General features: G+C 40.0%; 20 non-coding genes across 20 annotated transcripts; all 20 read right to left on the minus strand.

Annotated features, from left to right (window-relative positions):
• Window positions 1-1,136: 1,136 nt before the first annotated feature.
• On the minus strand, window positions 1,137-1,208 carry trnat-ugu (transfer RNA threonine (anticodon UGU)). Its single transcript has one exon. It is a non-coding gene; the product is annotated as a tRNA-Thr (tRNA).
• A 524-nt stretch (window positions 1,209-1,732) lies between these two features.
• Window positions 1,733-1,804, minus strand: trnaa-cgc (transfer RNA alanine (anticodon CGC)). The gene has a single exon. It is a non-coding gene; the product is annotated as a tRNA-Ala (tRNA).
• A 1,378-nt stretch (window positions 1,805-3,182) lies between these two features.
• trnat-ugu (transfer RNA threonine (anticodon UGU)) lies at window positions 3,183-3,254 on the minus strand. Its single transcript has one exon. It is a non-coding gene; the product is annotated as a tRNA-Thr (tRNA).
• Window positions 3,255-3,785: 531 nt separating this feature from the next.
• Window positions 3,786-3,857, minus strand: trnaa-cgc (transfer RNA alanine (anticodon CGC)). The gene has a single exon. It is a non-coding gene; the product is annotated as a tRNA-Ala (tRNA).
• A 1,407-nt stretch (window positions 3,858-5,264) lies between these two features.
• Window positions 5,265-5,336, minus strand: trnat-ugu (transfer RNA threonine (anticodon UGU)). The gene has a single exon. It is a non-coding gene; the product is annotated as a tRNA-Thr (tRNA).
• Window positions 5,337-5,879: 543 nt separating this feature from the next.
• trnaa-cgc (transfer RNA alanine (anticodon CGC)) lies at window positions 5,880-5,951 on the minus strand. The gene has a single exon. It is a non-coding gene; the product is annotated as a tRNA-Ala (tRNA).
• Window positions 5,952-7,331: 1,380 nt separating this feature from the next.
• trnat-ugu (transfer RNA threonine (anticodon UGU)) lies at window positions 7,332-7,403 on the minus strand. Its single transcript has one exon. It is a non-coding gene; the product is annotated as a tRNA-Thr (tRNA).
• Window positions 7,404-7,945: 542 nt separating this feature from the next.
• Window positions 7,946-8,017, minus strand: trnaa-cgc (transfer RNA alanine (anticodon CGC)). Its single transcript has one exon. It is a non-coding gene; the product is annotated as a tRNA-Ala (tRNA).
• A 1,375-nt stretch (window positions 8,018-9,392) lies between these two features.
• Window positions 9,393-9,464, minus strand: trnat-ugu (transfer RNA threonine (anticodon UGU)). Its single transcript has one exon. It is a non-coding gene; the product is annotated as a tRNA-Thr (tRNA).
• A 541-nt stretch (window positions 9,465-10,005) lies between these two features.
• On the minus strand, window positions 10,006-10,077 carry trnaa-cgc (transfer RNA alanine (anticodon CGC)). Its single transcript has one exon. It is a non-coding gene; the product is annotated as a tRNA-Ala (tRNA).
• A 1,372-nt stretch (window positions 10,078-11,449) lies between these two features.
• On the minus strand, window positions 11,450-11,521 carry trnat-ugu (transfer RNA threonine (anticodon UGU)). Its single transcript has one exon. It is a non-coding gene; the product is annotated as a tRNA-Thr (tRNA).
• A 542-nt stretch (window positions 11,522-12,063) lies between these two features.
• trnaa-cgc (transfer RNA alanine (anticodon CGC)) lies at window positions 12,064-12,135 on the minus strand. Its single transcript has one exon. It is a non-coding gene; the product is annotated as a tRNA-Ala (tRNA).
• A 1,375-nt stretch (window positions 12,136-13,510) lies between these two features.
• Window positions 13,511-13,582, minus strand: trnat-ugu (transfer RNA threonine (anticodon UGU)). Its single transcript has one exon. It is a non-coding gene; the product is annotated as a tRNA-Thr (tRNA).
• Window positions 13,583-14,124: 542 nt separating this feature from the next.
• trnaa-cgc (transfer RNA alanine (anticodon CGC)) lies at window positions 14,125-14,196 on the minus strand. The gene has a single exon. It is a non-coding gene; the product is annotated as a tRNA-Ala (tRNA).
• A 1,375-nt stretch (window positions 14,197-15,571) lies between these two features.
• On the minus strand, window positions 15,572-15,643 carry trnat-ugu (transfer RNA threonine (anticodon UGU)). The gene has a single exon. It is a non-coding gene; the product is annotated as a tRNA-Thr (tRNA).
• A 542-nt stretch (window positions 15,644-16,185) lies between these two features.
• On the minus strand, window positions 16,186-16,257 carry trnaa-cgc (transfer RNA alanine (anticodon CGC)). Its single transcript has one exon. It is a non-coding gene; the product is annotated as a tRNA-Ala (tRNA).
• Window positions 16,258-17,632: 1,375 nt separating this feature from the next.
• trnat-ugu (transfer RNA threonine (anticodon UGU)) lies at window positions 17,633-17,704 on the minus strand. The gene has a single exon. It is a non-coding gene; the product is annotated as a tRNA-Thr (tRNA).
• Window positions 17,705-18,246: 542 nt separating this feature from the next.
• trnaa-cgc (transfer RNA alanine (anticodon CGC)) lies at window positions 18,247-18,318 on the minus strand. The gene has a single exon. It is a non-coding gene; the product is annotated as a tRNA-Ala (tRNA).
• A 1,376-nt stretch (window positions 18,319-19,694) lies between these two features.
• trnat-ugu (transfer RNA threonine (anticodon UGU)) lies at window positions 19,695-19,766 on the minus strand. The gene has a single exon. It is a non-coding gene; the product is annotated as a tRNA-Thr (tRNA).
• A 543-nt stretch (window positions 19,767-20,309) lies between these two features.
• Window positions 20,310-20,381, minus strand: trnaa-cgc (transfer RNA alanine (anticodon CGC)). Its single transcript has one exon. It is a non-coding gene; the product is annotated as a tRNA-Ala (tRNA).
• Between the last annotated feature and the right edge of the window lie 987 nt (window positions 20,382-21,368).

The raw sequence follows: 21,368 nt of genomic DNA on the forward strand, positions 1-21,368 counted from the left end.
AATAGGCAATAGTAGCGAAGTATTTACAATTAGCAAATTAACACTGGAGTGATAGATGAGCAGATGATGATGTGCAAGTAGAAATACTGGTGTGCAAAGAGCAGAAAGTATATTAAACAATATGGGGATGAGGTAGTAGATTGGGTGGGCTATTTACAATGGGCTTTGTACAGCTGCAGCGATCAGTTAGCTGCTCAGATAGCCGATTTTAAAGTACAGTGTTGCCAACACCTCAGTAAGGAAAGTAGCTATTGGCTGTCCTAAAAGGCCTAGAAGTTGCTAAATGATGTCATCACCTATTTGCATAATTGCTCATGTGCATGTATGTTGATGGACACTGTAGGAGTGAGGATACATTGTGGAAGAGACAAAATGAGTAAATGAAAATGTCTGCAAGTATTCAGAGGGTCTGAATACTTGCTAAATACAGCACTACTAGTCGCTAAGTTGGCAACACTGAACTTAGGAACGAATATTGCCAATTCGTTTTTGCAATTCGTTCCAGTCATTGTCAGAGAGAAATGGAAGGAAAGGCGGCCAAAGGAGGTGTTGGTTTGGGGATGACCAGTGAGATATACCTGCTGGAACGTGTGCTACGGTGGGTGTTGTTATCGTGACCAGTGAGCTGAGATAAGGTGGAGCTTTACCTAGCATAGACTAAAAAAGATGACCTGGAACCAGTGGGTCTGGCGACGAATATGTAGCGAGGGCCAGCCGGCTAGAGCATACAGGTCGTAGTGGCCATATCAATACAAATTGACCCTTTCTTTACACTGTTCTAATGAAAGTACATTTCCAAATATCATCTAGCTTCCATAAACGTCGAACAAGGCTTGAACCCAGGATTGAACCCATGTGCTTCAGTTTACAAAAACAGATGACTTAGCACATCTATTCCTTCTTAAAATGTCAACATTCTGGAAAGTAGAGTTGTGCAAAAGCTAATTTCACAACTAAATATACTCATCAGAAAATTTGGGATGAACTTCAGAGCGCATGCATTTCAAGTATTAGCTCTACCATAAGGCACATCCCCTTACTATATAATAGCAGGGTTGCCATTTTGAGAAACTTTTTTTTTTCTTCAAAGTCCTCCAGTGAAAGAACCTTCACATGGTACCAGCTATCTTTCAGTAAGGCACGGATGGGATTTGAACCCATGATCTTCGGTTTACAAGACCGACGCCTTACCGCTTGGCCACCATGCCACTCTATGCTTCAAGATTTTATCAATATTCTGGAAAGTAGTAGTTGTGTAATGTGAATTTGGACACAAATAACATCTCTGTTTCCTGTGAGAATTTCAACATTCTGGAAAGTAGGAGTTGTTATGTGAATTTGGCACACAAATACTCAGTGGAGAACCTGGGATTGAACCAAGTACTAAAATAGCATGCACTCCCCCTCTGAGCTTCGATCCAATTTATTTGCAGATAAAATGCAATATTAATACAATGTACTTTTTATATACACCACTCCATTGAAACTACAATGAAATGATAGCAGCAATTCTAAATACAAGCAAGTATGGACAGTCTCTAACCCATGAACTTCAGTTTTTGAAAATGATGCAATTGAAGTTGGCAACCATGCCACTTCTGTTACATAAATGTACGAACAGGGATGAACACATGTTCTTCAGATTACAAGAGCAAATATTTAGCACGTCTCTGTTTCCTGCTGAAATTTCAACATTCTGGAAAGTAGGAGATGGGCCATTGCAAAATGTTAATGGAGAAGCTGGGGATTGAACCCAGGACCTCATACATGCGAAGCATGCGCTCTACCACTGAGCTACAGCTACATCCCCTTTCTGTGAAAAAATGGTGTTTTTTCTTATTTTTTTAAATTTCACCTATAATATCAGGTAAGCTAGTTGAGAACAAGTTTTCATATTCAACTGCGACCTGGCCAAGATAAAGCAAAGCAGCGCAACACAAACAACAACACAGAGGTACAGATGGATAAACAATCTACAGTCAATAACACAATAGAAGAAAAAAAGAAAGTCTATATACAGTGCGTGCAAATGGAGGTAAGGCAATAATAGGCCATAGTAGCGAAGTATTTACATTTAGCAAATTACACTGGAGTGATAGATGAGCAGATGATGTGCAAGTAGAAATACTGGTGTGCAAAGAGCAGAAAGTATATTAAAACATATGGGGATGAGGTAGGTAGATTGGGTGGGCTATTTACAAATGGGCTTTGTACAGCTGCAGCGATCAGTTAGCTGCTCAGATAGCCGATGTTTAAAGTTAGCAGTGTTGCCAACACCTCAGTAAGGAAAAGTAGCTATTGGCTGTCCTAAAAGTCGCTAGAAGTTGCTAAATGATGTCATCACCTAATTTGCATAATTGTCCATGTGCATGTAATTGTGATGGACACTGTAGAGTGAGGAATAACATTGTGGAAGAGACCAAAAGTGAGTAAAATGAAATGTCTGCAAGTATTCAGAGGGTCTGAATACTTGCTAAATACAGCGACTAGTCGCTAAGTTGGCAACACTGAAACGTGAAACATTTCTATTACGATTTTTTGCAATTCGTTCCGTCATTGTCAGCAGAGAACTGGAGGAAAGGCGGCCAAAGGAGGTGTTGGCTTTGGGATGACCAGTGAGATATACTGCTGGAACGTGTGCTACGGGTGGGGTGTTGTTATCGTGACCAGTGAGCTGAGATAAGGTGGGAGCTTTACCTAGCATAGACTAAAAAGATGACCTGGAACCAGTGGGTCTGGCGACGAATATGTAGCGAGGGCCAGCGACTAGAGCATACAGGTCGTAGTGGCCATATCAATACAATTGACCCTTTCTTTACACTGTTCTAATGAAAGTACATTTCCAAAATATCATCTAGCTTCCATAAACGTCGAACAAGGCTTGAACCCAGGATTGAACCCATGTGCTTCAGTTTACAAAAACAGATGACTTAGCACATCTATTTCCTTCTTAAAATGTCAACATTCTGGAAAGTAGAGTTGTGCAAAAGCTAATTCACAACTAAATATACTCATCAAAATTTGGGGATTAACTTCAGAGCGCATGCATTTCAAGTATTAGCTCTACCGTAGAGGTTCATCCCCTTACTATATAATAGCAGGGTGCCATTTTGAGAACTTTTTTTTTTCTTCAAAGTCCTCCAGTGAAAGAACCTTCCCATGGTACCAGCTATCTTTCAGTAAGGCACGGATGGGATTTGAACCCATGATCTTCGGTTTACAAGACCGACGCCTTACCGCTTGGCCACCATGCCACTCTATGCTGCAAGATTTTATCAACATTCTGGAAAGTAGTAGTTGTGTAATGTGAATTTGGCACACAATAAATCTCTGTTTCCTGTGAGAATTTCAACATTCTGGAAAGTAGGAGTTGTGTAATGTGAATTTGGCACACAAATACTCAGTGGAGAACCTTGGGATTGAACCAAGTACTAAAATAGCATGCACTCCCCCTCTGAGCTTCGATCCAATTTTATTTGCAGATAAAATGCAATATTAATACAATGTACTTTTTATATACACCACTCCATTGAACTACAATGAAATGATAGCAGCAATTCTAAATACACGCAAGTATGGACAGTCATCTAACCCATGAACTTCAGTTTTTGAAAATGATGCAATTGAAGTTGGCAACCATGCCACTTCTGTTACATAAATGTACGAACAGGGATTGAACACATGTTCTTCAGATTACAAGAGCAAATTATTTAGCACGTCTCTTTTCCTGCTGAGAATTTCAACATTCTGGAAAGTAGGAGATGGGCCATTGCAAAAATTGTGAATGGAGAAGCTGGGGATTGAACCCAGGACCTCATACATGCGAAGCATGCGCTCTACCACTGAGCTACATCCCCTTTCTGGGAAAGAAATGGTTTTTTCTTATTTTTTTACATTCACCTATAATTATCAGGTAAGCTAGTTGAGAACAAGTTTTCATATTCAACTGCGACCTGGCCAAGATAAAGCAAAGCAGCGCAACACAAACAACAACACAGAGTTACAGATGGAATAAACAAGCGTACAGTCAATAACACAATAGAAGAAAAAAAGAAAGTCTATATACAGTGCGTGCAAATGGAGGTAAGGCAAGAAATAGGCCATAGTAGCGAAGTATTTACAATTTAGCAAATTAAACTGGAGTGATAGATGAGCAGATGATGATGTGCAAGTAGAAATACTGGTGTGCAAAGAGCAGAAAGTATATTAAAACAATATGGGGATGAGGTAGGTAGATTGGGTGGGCTATTTACAGATGGGCTTTGTACAGCTGCAGCGATCAGTTAGCTGCTCAGATAGCCGATGTTTAAAGTTAGCAGTGTTGCCAACACCTCAGTAAGGAAAGTAGCTATTGGCTGTCCTAAAAGTCACTAGAAGTTGCTAAATGATGTCATCACCTAATTTGCATAATTGTCCATGTGCATGTAATTGTGATGGACACTAGTAGGAAGTGAGGAATAACAGTGTGGAAGAGACAAAAAGTGAGTAAAATAGAAATGTCTGCAAGTATTCAGAGGGGTCTGAATACTTGCTAAATACAGCGACTAAGTCGCTAAGTTGGCAACACTGAAAGTTAGTGAGGGAAATATGTCTCCAGCTTCAGCGATTTTTGCAATTCGTTCCAGTCATTGTCAGCAGAGAACTGGAAGGAAAGGCGGCCAAAGGAGGTGTTGGCTTTGGGGATGACCAGTGAGATATACCTGCTGGAACGCGTGCTACGGGTGGGTGTTGTTATCGTGACCAGTGAGCTGAGATAAGCGGAGCTTTACCTAGCATAGACTAAAAAGATGACCTGGAACCAGTGGGTCTGGCGACGAATATGTAGCGAGGGCCAGCCGACTAGAGCATACAGGTCGTAGTGGCCATATCAATACAATTGACCCTTTCTTTACACTGTTCTAATGAAAGTACATTTCCATAATATCATCTAGCTTCCATAAACGTCGAACAAGGCTTGAACCCAGGATTGAACCCATGTGCTTCAGTTTACAAAAACAGATGACTTAGCACATCTATTTCCTTCTTTAAAATGTCAACATTCGGGAAAGTAAGTTGTGCAAAAGCTCATTTCACAACTAAATATACTCATCAGAAAATTTGGGGATGACTTCAAGCAGCGCATGCAGTTTCAAGTATTAGCTCTACCAATAGAGGCACATCCCCTTACTATATAATAGCAGGGTTGCCATTTTGAGAAAACTTTTTTTCTCTTCAAAGTCCTCCAAGTGAAAGAACCTTCACATGGTACCAGCTATCTTTCAGTAAGGCACGGATTGGGATTGAACCCATGATCTTCGGTTTACAAGACCGACGCCTTACCGCTTGGCCACCATGCCACTCTATGATGCAAGATTGTTATCAACATTCTGGAAAGTAGTAGTTGTTGTAATGTGAATTTGGGGCACACAAATAACATCTCTGTTTCCTGTGAGAATTTCAACATTCTGGAAAAGTAGGAGTTGTGTAATGTGAATTTGGCACACAAATACTCAGTGGAGAACCTGGGGATTGAACCAAGACTTACTAAAATAGCATGCACTCCCCCTCTGAGCTTCGATCCAATTTTATTTGCAGAATAAAATGCAATATTAATACAATGTACTTTTTATATACACCACTCCATTGAAACTACAATGAAATGATAGCAGCAATTCTAAATACAAGCAAGTATGGACAGTCATCTAACCAATGAACTTCAGTTTTTGAAAATGATGCCATTGAAGTTGGCAAACCATGCCACTTCTGTTACATAAATGTACGAACAGGGATTGAACACATGTTCTTCAGATTACAAGAGCAAATTATTTAGCACGTCTCTGTTCCTGCTGAGAATTTCAACATTCTGGAAAGTAGGAGATGGGCCATTGCAAACATTTTAATGGAGAAGCTGGGGATTGAACCCAGGACCTCATACATGCGAAGCATGCGCTCTACCACTGAGCTACATCCCCTTTCTGTGAAAGAAATTGTTTTTTCTTATTTTTTTAAATTTCACCTATAATTAATCAGGTAAGCTAGTTGAGAACAAGTTTTCATATTCAACTGCGACCTGGCCAAGATAAAGGCAAAGCAGCGCAACACAAACAACAACACCAAGAGTTACAGATGGAATAAACAAGCCTACAGTCATAACACAATAGAAGAAAAAAAAAGAAAGTCTATATACAGTGCGTGCAAATGGAGGTAAGGCAATAAATAGGCAATAGTATCGAAGTATTTACAATTTAGCAAATTAACACTGGAGTGATAGATGAGCAGATGATGATGTGCAAGTAGAATACTGGTGTGCAAAGAGCAGAAAAGTATATTAAAAACAATATGGGGATGAGGGTAGGTAGATTGGGTGGGCTATTTACAAATGGGCTTTGTACAGCTGCAGCGATCAGTTAGCTGCTCAGATAGCCGATGTTTAAAGTTAGCAGTGTTGCCAACACCTCAGTAAGGAAAGTAGCTATTGCTGTCCTAAAGTCGCTAGAAGTTGCTAAAATGATGTCAATCACCTAATTTGCATAATTGTCCATGTGCATGTAATTGTAATGGACACTGTAGGAGTGAGGAATAACATTGTGGAAGAGACAAAAAGTGAGTAAAATGAAAATGTCTGCAAGTATTCAGAGGGGTCTGAATACTTGCTAAATACAGCGACTAAGTCGCTAAGTTGGCAACACTGGAACGAATTTTTGCAATTCGTTCCAGTCATTGTCAGCAGAGAACTGGAAGGAAAGGCGGCCAAAGGAGGTGTTGGCTTTGGGGATGACCAGTGAGATATACCTGCTGGAACGTGTGCTACGGTGGGTGTTGTTATCGTGACCAGTGAGCTGAGATAAGGTGGAGCTTTACCTAGCATAGACTAAAAAGATGACCTGGAACCAGTGGGTCTGGCGACGAATATGTAGCGAGGGCCAGCCGGCTAGAGCATACAGGTCGTAGTGGCCATATCAATACAAATTGACCCTTCTTTACACTGTTCTAATGAAAGTACATTTCCAAATATCATCTAGCTTCCATAAACGTCGAACAAGGCTTGAACCCAGGATTGAACCCATGTGCTTCAGTTTACAAAAACAGATGATTTAGCACATCTATTTCCTTCTTAAAATGTCAACATTCTGGAAAGTAGAGTTGTGCAAAAGCTAATTTCACAACTAAATATACTCATCAGAAAATTTGGGGATGAACTTCAGAGCGCATGCATTTCAAGTATTAGCTCTACCATAGAGGGCACATCCCCTTACTATATAATAGCAGGGTTGCCATTTTGAGAAAAAACTTTTTCTCTTCAAAGTCCTCCAGTGAAAGAACCTTCACATGGTACCAGCTATCTTTCAGTAAGGCACGGATGGGATTTGAACCCATGATCTTCGGTTTACAAGACCGACGCCTTACGACTTGGCCACCATGCCACTCTATGGTGCAAGATTTTTATCAACATTCTGGAAAGTAGTAGTTGTGTAATGTGAATTTGGGACACAAATAACATCTCTGTTCCTGTGAGAATTTCAACATTCTGGAAAGTAGGAGTTGTGTAATGTGAATTTGGCACACAAATACTCAGTGGAGAACCTTGGGATTGAACCAAGGACCTCATACTAAAATAGCATGCACTCCCCCTCTGAGCTTCGATCCAATTTTATTTGCAGATAAAATGCAATATTAATACAATGTACTTTTTATATACACCACTCCATTGAAACTACAATGAAATGATAGCAGCAATTCTAAATACAAGCAAGTATGGACAGTCATTCTAACCAATGAACTTCAGTTTTTGAAAATGATGCAATTGAAGTTGGCAACCATGCCACTTCTGTTACATAAATGTACGAACAGGGATTGAACACATGTTCTTCAGATTACAAGAGCAAATTATTTAGCACGTCTCTGTTTCCTGCTGAGAATTTCAACATTCTGGAAAGTAGGAGATGGGCCATTGCAAAATGTTTAATGGAGAAGCTGGGGATTGAACCCAGGACCTCATACATGCGAAGCATGCGCTCTACCACTGAGCTACATCCCTTTCTGTGAAAGAAATGGTTTTTTCTTATATTTTTAAATTTCACCTATAATTAATCAGGTAAGCTAGTTGAGAACAAGTTTTCATATTCAACTGCGACCTGGCCAAGATAAAGCAAAGCAGCGCAACACAAACAACAACACAGAGTTACAGATGGAAATAAACAAGCCTACAGTCAATAACACAATAGAAGAAAAAAAGAAAGTCTATATACAGTGCGTGCAAATGGAGGTAAGGCAATAAATAGGCAATAGTAGCGAAGTATTTACAATTTAGCAAATTAACACTGGAGTGATAGATGAGCAGATGATGATGTGCAAGTAGAAATACTGGTGTGCAAAGAGCAGAAAGTATATTAAAACAATATGGGGATGAGGTAGGTAGATTGGGTGGGCTATTTACAAATGGGCTTTGTACAGCTGCAGCGATCAGTTAGCTGCTCAGATAGCCGATGTTAAAGTTAGCAGTGTTGCCAACACCTCAGTAAGGAAAGTAGCTATTGGCTGTCCTAAAAGTCGCTAGAAGTTGCTAAACTGATGTCATCACCTAATTTGCATAATTGTCCATGTGCATGTAATTGTAATGGACACTGTAGGAGTGAGGAATAACATTGTGGAAGAGACAAAAGTGAGTAAAATGAAAATGTCTGCAAGTATTCAGAGGGGTCTGAATACTTGCTAAATACAGCGACTAAGTCGCTAAGTTGGCAACACTGGAACGAATTTTTGCAATTCGTTCCAGTCATTGTCAGCAGAGAACTGGAAGGAAAGGCGGCCAAAGGAGGTGTTGGCTTTGGGGATGACCAGTGAGATATACCTGCTGGAACGTGTGCTACGGGTGGGTGTTGTTATCGTGACCAGTGAGCTGAGATAAGGTGGAGCTTTACCTAGCATAGACTAAAAAGATGACCTGGAACCAGTGGGTCTGGCGACGAATATGTAGCGAGGGCCAGCCGGCTAGAGCATACAGGTCGTAGTGGCCATATCAATACAAATTGACCCTTTCTTTACACTGTTCTAATGAAAGTACATTTCCAAAATATCATCTAGCTTCCATAAACGTCGAACAAGGCTTGAACCCAGGATTGAACCCATGTGCTTCAGTTTACAAAAACAGATGATTTAGCACATCTATTTCCTTCTTAAAATGTCAACATTCTGGAAAGTAGAGTTGTGCAAAAGCTAATTTCACAACTAAATATACTCATCAGAAAATTTGGGGATGAACTTCAGAGCGCATGCATTTCAAGTATTAGCTCTACCATAGAGGCACATCCCCTTACTATATAATAGCATGGTTGCCATTTTGAGAAAACTTTTTTTCTCTTCAAAGTCCTCCAGTGAAAGAACCTTCACATGGTACCAGCAATCTTTCAGTAAGGTACGGATGGGATTTGAACCCATGATCTTCGGTTTACAAGACCGACGCCTTACCGCTTGGCCACCATGCCACTCTATGATGCAAGATTTTTATCAACATTCTGGAAAGTAGTAGTTGTGTAATGTGAATTTGGCACACAAATAACATCTCTGTTTCCTGTGAGAATTTCAACATTCTGGAAAGTAGGAGTTGTGTAATGTGAATTTGGCACACAAATACTCAGTGGAGAACCTTGGGATTGAACCAAGGACCTCATACTAAAATAGCATGCACTCCCCCTCTGAGCTTCGATCCAATTTTATTTGCAGATAAAATGCAATATTAATACAATGTACTTTTATATACACCACTCCATTGAAACTACAATGAAATGATAGCAGCAATTCTAAATACAAGCAAGTATGGACAGTCATCTAACCAATGAACTTCAGTTTTTGAAAATGATGCAATTGAAGTTGGCAACCATGCCACTTCTGTTACATAAATGTACGAACAGGGATTGAACACATGTTCTTCAGATTACAAGAGCAAATTATTTAGCACGTCTCTGTTTCCTGCTGAGAATTTCAACATTCTGGAAAGTAGGAGATGGGCCATTGCAAAATTTTTAATGGAGAAGCTGGGGATTGAACCCAGGACCTCATACATGCGAAGCATGCGCTCTACCACTGAGCTACATCCCCTTTCTGTGAAAGAAATGGGTTTTTCTTATTTTTTTAAATTTCACCTATAATTAATAAGGTAAGCTAGTTGAGAACAAGTTTTCATATTCAACTGCGACCTGGCCAAGATAAAGCAAAGCAGCGCAACACAAACAACAACACAGAGTTACAGATGGAATAAACAAGCCTACAGTCAATAACACAATAGAAGAAAAAAAGAAAGTCTATATACAGTGCGTGCAAATGGAGGTAAGGCAATAAATAGGCAATAGTAGCGAAGTATTTACAATTTAGCAAATTAACACTGGAGTGATAGATGAGCAGATGATGATGTGCAAGTAGAAATACTGGTGTGCAAAGAGCAGAAAGTATATTAAAACAATATGGGGATGAGGTAGGTAGATTGGGTGGGCTATTTACAAATGGGCTTTGTACAGCTGCAGCGATCAGTTAGCTGCTCAGATAGCCGATGTTAAAGTTAGCAGTGTTGCCAACACCTCAGTAAGGAAAGTAGCTATTGGCTGTCCTAAAAGTCGCTAGAAGTTGCTAAATGATGTCATCACCTAATTTGCATAATTGTCCATGTGCATGTAATTGTAATGGACACTGTAGGAGTGAGGAATAACATTGTGGAAGAGACAAAAAGTGAGTAAAATGAAAATGTCTGCAAGTATTCAGAGGGGTCTGAATACTTGCTAAATACAGCGACTAAGTCGCTAAGTTGGCAACACTGGAACGAATTTTTGCAATTCGTTCCAGTCATTGTCAGCAGAGAACTGGAAGGAAAGGCGGCCAAAGGAGGTGTTGGCTTTGGGGATGACCAGTGAGATATACCTGCTGGAACGTGTGCTACGGGTGGGTGTTGTTATCGTGACCAGTGAGCTGAGATAAGGTGGAGCTTTACCTAGCATAGACTAAAAGATGACCTGGAACCAGTGGGTCTGGCGACGAATATGTAGCGAGGGCCAGCCGGCTAGAGCATACAGGTCGTAGTGGCCATATCAATACAAATTGACCCTTTCTTTACACTGTTCTAATGAAAGTACATTTCCAAATATCATCTAGCTTCCATAAACGTCGAACAAGGCTTGAACCCAGGATTGAACCCATGTGCTTCAGTTTACAAAAACAGATGATTTAGCACATCTATTTCCTTCTTAAAATGTCAACATTCTGGAAAGTAGAGTTGTGCAAAAGCTAATTTCACAACTAAATATACTCATCAGAAAATTTGGGGATGAACTTCAGAGCGCATGCATTTCAAGTATTAGCTCTACCATAGAGGCACATCCCCTTACTATATAATAGCATGGTTGCCATTTGAGAAAAAACTTTTTCTCTTCAAAGTCCTCCAGTGAAAGAACCTTCAGATGGTACCAGCTATCTTTCAGTAAGGCACGGATGGGATTTGAACCCATGATCTTCGGTTTACAAGACCGACGCCTTACCGCTTGGCCACCATGCCACTCTATGATGCAAGATTTTTATCAACATTCTGGAAAGTAGTAGTTGTGTAATGTGAATTTGGCACACAAATAACATCTCTGTTTCCTGTGAGAATTTCAACATTCTGGAAAGTAGGAGTTGTGTAATGTGAATTTGGCACACAAATACTCAGTGGAGAACCTTGGGATTGAACCAAGGACCTCATACTAAAATAGCATGCACTCCCCCTCTGAGCTTCGATCCAATTTTATTTGCAGATAAAATGCAATATTAATACAATGTACTTTTTATATACACCACTCCATTGAAACTACAATGAAATGATAGCAGCAATTCTAAATACAAGCAAGTATGGACAGTCATCTAACCAATGAACTTCAGTTTTTGAAAATGATGCAATTGAAGTTGGCAACCATGCCACTTCTGTTACATAAATGTACGAACAGGGATTGAACACATGTTCTTCAGATTACAAGAGCAAATTATTTAGCACGTCTCTGTTTCCTGCTGAGAATTTCAACATTCTGGAAAGTAGGAGATGGGCCATTGCAAAATGTTTAATGGAGAAGCTGGGGATTGAACCCAGGACCTCATACATGCGAAGCATGCGCTCTACCACTGAGCTACATCCCCTTTCTGTGAAAGAAATTGTTTTTTCTTATTTTTTTAAATTTCACCTATAATTAATCAGGTAAGCTAGTTGAGAACAAGTTTTCATATTCAACTGCGACCTGGCCAAGATAAAGCAAAGCAGCGCAACACAAACAACAACACAGAGTTACAGATGGAATAAACAAGCCTACAGTCAATAACACAATAGAAGAAAAAAAGAAAGTCTATATACAGTGCGTGCAAATGGAGGTAAGGCAATAAATAGGCAATAGTAGCGAAGTATTTACAATTTAGCAAATTAACACTGGAGTGATAGATGAGCAGATGATGATGTGCAAGTAGAAATACTGGTGTGCAAAGAGCAGAAAGTATATTAAAACAATATGGGGATGAGGTAGGTAGATTGGGTGGGCTATTTACAAATGGGCTTTGTACAGCTGCAGCGATCAGTTAGCTGCTCAGATAGCCGATGTTAAAGTTAGCAGTGTTGCCAACACCTCAGTAAGGAAAGTAGCTATTGGCTGTCCTAAAAGTCGCTAGAAGTTGCTAAATGATGTCATCACCTAATTTGCATAATTGTCCATGTGCATGTAATTGTAATGGACACTGTAGGAGTGAGGAATAACATTGTGGAAGAGACAAAAAGTGAGTAAAATGAAAATGTCTGCAAGTATTCAGAGGGGTCTGAATACTTGCTAAATACAGCGACTAAGTCGCTAAGTTGGCAACACTGGAACGAATTTTTGCAATTCGTTCCAGTCATTGTCAGCAGAGAACTGGAAGGAAAGGCGGCCAAAGGAGGTGTTGGCTTTGGGGATGACCAGTGAGATATACCTGCTGGAACGTGTGCTACGGGTGGGTGTTGTTATCGTGACCAGTGAGCTGAGATAAGGTGGAGCTTTACCTAGCATAGACTAAAAAGATGACCTGGAACCAGTGGGTCTGGCGACGAATATGTAGCGAGGGCCAGCCGGCTAGAGCATACAGGTCGTAGTGGCCATATCAATACAAATTGACCCTTTCTTTACACTGTTCTAATGAAAGTACATTTCCAAAATATCATCTAGCTTCCATAAACGTCGAACAAGGCTTGAACCCAGGATTGAACCCATGTGCTTCAGTTTACAAAAACAGATGATTTAGCACATCTATTTCCTTCTTAAAATGTCAACATTCTGGAAAGTAGAGTTGTGCAAAAGCTAATTTCACAACTAAATATACTCATCAGAAAATTTGGGGATGAACTTCAGAGCGCATGCATTTCAAGTATTAGCTCTACCATAGAGGCACATCCCCTTACTATATAATAGCATGGTTGCCATTTTGAGAAAACTTTTTTTCTCTTCAAAGTCCTCCACTGAAAGAACCTTCACATGGTACCAGCAATCTTTCAGTAAGGCACGGATGGGATTTGAACCCATGATCTTCGGTTTACAAGACCGACGCCTTACCGCTTGGCCACCATGCCACTCTATGCTGCAAGATTTTTATCAACATTCTGGAAAGTAGTAGTTGTGTAATATGAATTTGGGACACAAATAACATCTCTGTTTCCTGTGAGAATTTCAACATTCTGGAAAGTAGGAGTTGTGTAATGTGAATTTGGCACACAAATACTCAGTGGAGAACCTTGGGATTGAACCAAGGACCTCATACTAAAATAGCATGCACTCCCCCTCTGAGCTTCGATCCAATTTTATTTGCAGATAAAATGCAATATTAATACAATGTACTTTTTATATACACCACTCCATTGAAACTACAATGAAATGATAGCAGCAATTCTAAATACAAGCAAGTATGGACAGTCATCTAACCAATGAACTTCAGTTTTTGAAAATGATGCAATTGAAGTTGGCAACCATGCCACTTCTGTTACATAAATGTACGAACAGGGATTGAACACATGTTCTTCAGATTACAAGAGCAAATTATTTAGCACGTCTCTGTTTCCTGCTGAGAATTTCAACATTCTGGAAAGTAGGAGATGGGCCATTGCAAAATTTTTAATGGAGAAGCTGGGGATTGAACCCAGGACCTCATACATGCGAAGCATGCGCTCTACCACTGAGCTACATCCCCTTTCTGTGAAAGAAATTGTTTTTTCTTATTTTTTAAATTTCACCTATAATTAATCAGGTAAGCTAGTTGAGAACAAGTTTTCATATTCAACTGCGACCTGGCCAAGATAAAGCAAAGCAGCGCAACACAAACAACAACACAGAGTTACAGATGGAATAAACAAGCCTACAGTCAATAACACAATAGAAGAAAAAAAGAAAGTCTATATACAGTGCGTGCAAATGGAGGTAAGGCAATAAATAGGCAATAGTAGCGAAGTATTTACAATTTAGCAAATTAACACTGGAGTGATAGATGAGCAGATGATGATGTGCAAGTAGAAATACTGGTGTGCAAAGAGCAGAAAGTATATTAAAACAATATGGGGATGAGGTAGGTAGATTGGGTGGGCTATTTACAAATGGGCTTTGTACAGCTGCAGCGATCAGTTAGCTGCTCAGATAGCCGATGTTTAAAGTTAGCAGTGTTGCCAACACCTCAGTAAGGAAAGTAGCTATTGGCTGTCCTAAAAGTCGCTAGAAGTTGCTAAATGATGTCATCACCTAATTTGCATAATTGTCCATGTGCATGTAATTGTAATGGACACTGTAGGAGTGAGGAATAACATTGTGGAAGAGACAAAAAGTGAGTAAAATGAAAATGTCTGCAAGTATTCAGAGGGGTCTGAATACTTGCTAAATACAGCGACTAAGTCGCTAAGTTGGCAACACTGGAACGAATTTTTGCAATTCGTTCCAGTCATTGTCAGCAGAGAACTGGAAGGAAAGGCGGCCAAAGGAGGTGTTGGCTTTGGGGATGACCAGTGAGATATACCTGCTGGAACGTGTGCTACGGGTGGGTGTTGTTATCGTGACCAGTGAGCTGAGATAAGGTGGAGCTTTACCTAGCATAGACTAAAAAGATGACCTGGAACCAGTGGGTCTGGCGACGAATATGTAGCGAGGGCCAGCCGGCTAGAGCATACAGGTCGTAGTGGCCATATCAATACAAATTGACCCTTTCTTTACACTGTTCTAATGAAAGTACATTTCCAAAATATCATCTAGCTTCCATAAACGTCGAACAAGGCTTGAACCCAGGATTGAACCCATGTGCTTCAGTTTACAAAAACAGATGATTTAGCACATCTATTTCCTTCTTAAAATGTCAACATTCTGGAAAGTAGAGTTGTGCAAAAGCTAATTTCACAACTAAATATACTCATCAGAAAATTTGGGGATGAACTTCAGAGCGCATGCATTTCAAGTATTAGCTCTACCATAGAGGCACATCCCCTTACTATATAATAGCATGGTTGCCATTTTGAGAAAACTTTTTTTCTCTTCAAAGTCCTCCAGTGAAAGAACCTTCACATGGTACCAGCTATCTTTCAGTAAGGCACGGATGGGATTTGAACCCATGATCTTCGGTTTACAAGACCGACGCCTTACCGCTTGGCCACCATGCCACTCTATGCTGCAAGATTTTTATCAACATTCTGGAAAGTAGTAGTTGTGTAATGTGAATTTGGGACACAAATAACATCTCTGTTTCCTGTGAGAATTTCAACATTCTGGAAAGTAGGAGTTGTGTAATGTGAATTTGGCACACAAATACTCAGTGGAGAACCTTGGGATTGAACCAAGGACCTCATACTAAAATAGCATGCACTCCCCCTCTGAGCTTCGATCCAATTTTATTTGCAGATAAAATGCAATATTAATACAATGTACTTTTTATATACACCACTCCATTGAAACTACAATGAAATGATAGCAGCAATTCTAAATACAAGCAAGTATGGACAGTCATCTAACCAATGAACTTCAGTTTTTGAAAATGATGCAATTGAAGTTGGCAACCATGCCACTTCTGTTACATAAATGTACGAACAGGGATTGAACACATGTTCTTCAGATTACAAGAGCAAATTATTTAGCACGTCTCTGTTTCCTGCTGAGAATTTCAACATTCTGGAAAGTAGGAGATGGGCCATTGCAAAATTTTTAATGGAGAAGCTGGGGATTGAACCCAGGACCTCATACATGCGAAGCATGCGCTCTACCACTGAGCTACATCCCCTTTCTGTGAAAGAAATTGTTTTTTCTTATTTTTTTAAATTTCACCTATAATTAATCAGGTAAGCTAGTTGAGAACAAGTTTTCATATTCAACTGCGACCTGGCCAAGATAAAGCAAAGCAGCGCAACACAAACAACAACACAGAGTTACAGATGGAATAAACAAGCCTACAGTCAATAACACAATAGAAGAAAAAAAGAAAGTCTATATACAGTGCGTGCAAATGGAGGTAAGGCAATAAATAGGCAATAGTAGCGAAGTATTTACAATTTAGCAAATTAACACTGGAGTGATAGATGAGCAGATGATGATGTGCAAGTAGAAATACTGGTGTGCAAAGAGCAGAAAGTATATTAAAACAATATGGGGATGAGGTAGGTAGATTGGGTGGGCTATTTACAAATGGGCTTTGTACAGCTGCAGCGATCAGTTAGCTGCTCAGATAGCCGATGTTAAAGTTAGCAGTGTTGCCAACACCTCAGTAAGGAAAGTAGCTATTGGCTGTCCTAAAAGTCGCTAGAAGTTGCTAAATGATGTCATCACCTAATTTGCATAATTGTCCATGTGCATGTAATTGTAATGGACACTGTAGGAGTGAGGAATAACATTGTGGAAGAGACAAAAAGTGAGTAAAATGAAAATGTCTGCAAGTATTCAGAGGGGTCTGAATACTTGCTAAATACAGCGACTAAGTCGCTAAGTTGGCAACACTGGAACGAATTTTTGCAATTCGTTCCAGTCATTGTCAGCAGAGAACTGGAAGGAAAGGCGGCCAAAGGAGGTGTTGGCTTTGGGGATGACCAGTGAGATATACCTGCTGGAACGTGTGCTACGGGTGGGTGTTGTTATCGTGACCAGTGAGCTGAGATAAGGTGGAGCTTTACCTAGCATAGACTAAAAAGATGACCTGGAACCAGTGGGTCTGGCGACGAATATGTAGCGAGGGCCAGCCGGCTAGAGCATACAGGTCGTAGTGGCCATATCAATACAAATTGACCCTTTCTTTACACTGTTCTAATGAAAGTACATTTCCAAAATATCATCTAGCTTCCATAAACGTCGAACAAGGCTTGAACCCAGGATTGAACCCATGTGCTTCAGTTTACAAAAACAGATGACTTAGCACATCTATTTCCTTCTTAAAATGTCAACATTCTGGAAAGTAGAGTTGTGCAAAAGCTAATTTCACAACTAAATATACTCATCAGAAAATTTGGGGATGAACTTCAGAGCGCATGCATTTCAAGTATTAGCTCTACCATAGAGGCACATCCCCTTACTATATAATAGCATGGTTGCCATTTTGAGAAAAAAAATTTTCTCTTCAAAGTCCTCCAGTGAAAGAACCTTCACATGGTACCAGCTATCTTTCAGTAAGGCACGGATGGGATTTGAACCCATGATCTTCGGTTTACAAGACCGACGCCTTACCGCTTGGCCACCATGCCACTCTATGCTGCAAGATTTTTATCAACATTCTGGAAAGTAGTAGTTGTGTAATGTGAATTTGGGACACAAATAACATCTCTGTTTCCTGTGAGAATTTCAACATTCTGGAAAGTAGGAGTTGTGTAATGTGAATTTGGCACACAAATACTCAGTGGAGAACCTTGGGATTGAACCAAGGACCTCATACTAAAATAGCATGCACTCCCCCTCTGAGCTTCGATCCAATTTTATTTGCAGATAAAATGCAATATTAATACAATGTACTTTTTATATACACCACTCCATTGAAACTACAATGAAATGATAGCAGCAATTCTAAATACAAGCAAGTATGGACAGTCATCTAACCAATGAACTTCAGTTTTTGAAAATGATGCAATTGAAGTTGGCAACCATGCCACTTCTGTTACATAAATGTACGAACAGGGATTGAACACATGTTCTTCAGATTACAAGAGCAAATTATTTAGCACGTCTCTGTTTCCTGCTGAGAATTTCAACATTCTGGAAAGTAGGAGATGGGCCATTGCAAAATGTTTAATGGAGAAGCTGGGGATTGAACCCAGGACCTCATACATGCGAAGCATGCGCTCTACCACTGAGCTACATCCCCTTTCTGTGAAAGAAATTGTTTTTTCTTATTTTTTTAAATTTCACCTATAATTAATCAGGTAAGCTAGTTGAGAACAAGTTTTCATATTCAACTGCGACCTGGCCAAGATAAAGCAAAGCAGCGCAACACAAACAACAACACAGAGTTACAGATGGAATAAACAAGCCTACAGTCAATAACACAATAGAAGAAAAAAAGAAAGTCTATATACAGTGCGTGCAAATGGAGGTAAGGCAATAAATAGGCAATAGTAGCGAAGTATTTACAATTTAGCAAATTAACACTGGAGTGATAGATGAGCAGATGATGATGTGCAAGTAGAAATACTGGTGTGCAAAGAGCAGAAAGTATATTAAAACAATATGGGGATGAGGTAGGTAGATTGGGTGGGCTATTTACAAATGGGCTTTGTACAGCTGCAGCGATCAGTTAGCTGCTCAGATAGCCGATGTTTAAAGTTAGCAGTGTTGCCAACACCTCAGTAAGGAAAGTAGCTATTGGCTGTCCTAAAAGTCGCTAGAAGTTGCTAAATGATGTCATCACCTAATTTGCATAATTGTCCATGTGCATGTAATTGTAATGGACACTGTAGGAGTGAGGAATAACATTGTGGAAGAGACAAAAAGTGAGTAAAATGAAAATGTCTGCAAGTATTCAGAGGGGTCTGAATACTTGCTAAATACAGCGACTAAGTCGCTAAGTTGGCAACACTGGAACGAATTTTTGCAATTCGTTCCAGTCATTGTCAGCAGAGAACTGGAAGGAAAGGCGGCCAAAGGAGGTGTTGGCTTTGGGGATGACCAGTGAGATATACCTGCTGGAACGTGTGCTACGGGTGGGTGTTGTTATCGTGACCAGTGAGCTGAGATAAGGTGGAGCTTTACCTAGCATAGACTAAAAAGATGACCTGGAACCAGTGGGTCTGGCGACGAATATGTAGCGAGGGCCAGCCGGCTAGAGCATACAGGTCGTAGTGGCCATATCAATACAAATTGACCCTTTCTTTACACTGTTCTAATGAAAGTACATTTCCAAAATATCATCTAGCTTCCATAAACGTCGAACAAGGCTTGAACCCAGGATTGAACCCATGTGCTTCAGTTTACAAAAACAGATGATTTAGCACATCTATTTCCTTCTTAAAATGTCAACATTCTGGAAAGTAGAGTTGTGCAAAAGCTAATTTCACAACTAAATATACTCATCAGAAAATTTGGGGATGAACTTCAGAGCGCATGCATTTCAAGTATTAGCTCTACCATAGAGGCACATCCCCTTACTATATAATAGCATGGTTGCCATTTTGAGAAAACTTTTTTTCTCTTCAAAGTCCTCCAGTGAAAGAACCTTCACATGGTACCAGCTATCTTTCAGTAAGGCACGGATGGGATTTGAACCCATGATCTTCGGTTTACAAGACCGACGCCTTACCGCTTGGCCACCATGCCACTCTATGATGCAAGATTTTTATCAACATTCTGGAAAGTAGTAGTTGTGTAATGTGAATTTGGGCACACAAATAACATCTCTGTTTCCTGTGAGAATTTCAACATTCTGGAAAGTAGGAGTTGTGTAATGTGAATTTGGCACACAAATACTCAGTGGAGAACCTTGGGATTGAACCAAGGACCTCATACTAAAATAGCATGCACTCCCCCTCTGAGCTTCGATCCAATTTTATTTGCAGATAAAATGCAATATTAATACAATGTACTTTTTATATACACCACTCCATTGAAACTACAATGAAATGATAGCAGCAATTCTAAATACAAGCAAGTATGGACAGTCATCTAACCAATGAACTTCAGTTTTTGAAAATGATGCAATTGAAGTTGGCAACCATGCCACTTCTGTTACATAAATGTACGAACAGGGATTGAACACATGTTCTTCAGATTACAAGAGCAAATTATTTAGCACGTCTCTGTTTCCTGCTGAGAATTTCAACATTCTGGAAAGTAGGAGATGGGCCATTGCAAAATTTTTAATGGAGAAGCTGGGGATTGAACCCAGGACCTCATACATGCGAAGCATGCGCTCTACCACTGAGCTACATCCCCTTTCTGTGAAAGAAATTGTTTTTTCTTATTTTTTTAAATTTCACCTATAATTAATCAGGTAAGCTAGTTGAGAACAAGTTTTCATATTCAACTGCGACCTGGCCAAGATAAAGCAAAGCAGCGCAACACAAACAACAACACAGAGTTACAGATGGAATAAACAAGCCTACAGTCAATAACACAATAGAAGAAAAAAAGAAAGTCTATATACAGTGCGTGCAAATGGAGGTAAGGCAATAAATAGGCAATAGTAGCGAAGTATTTACAATTTAGCAAATTAACACTGGAGTGATAGATGAGCAGATGATGATGTGCAAGTAGAAATACTGGTGTGCAAAGAGCAGAAAGTATATTAAAACAATATGGGGATGAGGTAGGTAGATTGGGTGGGCTATTTACAAATGGGCTTTGTACAGCTGCAGCGATCAGTTAGCTGCTCAGATAGCCGATGTTTAAAGTTAGCAGTGTTGCCAACACCTCAGTAAGGAAAGTAGCTATTGGCTGTCCTAAAAGTCGCTAGAAGTTGCTAAATGATGTCATCACCTAATTTGCATAATTGTCCATGTGCATGTAATTGTAATGGACACTGTAGGAGTGAGGAATAACATTGTGGAAGAGACAAAAAGTGAGTAAAATGAAAATGTCTGCAAGTATTCAGAGGGGTCTGAATACTTGCTAAATACAGCGACTAAGTCGCTAAGTTGGCAACACTGGAACGAATTTTTGCAATTCGTTCCAGTCATTGTCAGCAGAGAACTGGAAGGAAAGGCGGCCAAAGGAGGTGTTGGCTTTGGGGATGACCAGTGAGATATACCTGCTGGAACGTGTGCTACGGGTGGGTGTTGTTATCGTGACCAGTGAGCTGAGATAAGGTGGAGCTTTACCTAGCATAGACTAAAAAGATGACCTGGAACCAGTGGGTCTGGCGACGAATATGTAGCGAGGGCCAGCCGGCTAGAGCATACAGGTCGTAGTGGCCATATCAAT

The sequence above is a fragment of the Oncorhynchus kisutch genome, unplaced genomic scaffold (assembly GCF_002021735.2).
Source record: "Oncorhynchus kisutch isolate 150728-3 unplaced genomic scaffold, Okis_V2 scaffold1854, whole genome shotgun sequence".
Classification (NCBI taxonomy): domain Eukaryota; kingdom Metazoa; phylum Chordata; class Actinopteri; order Salmoniformes; family Salmonidae; genus Oncorhynchus; species Oncorhynchus kisutch.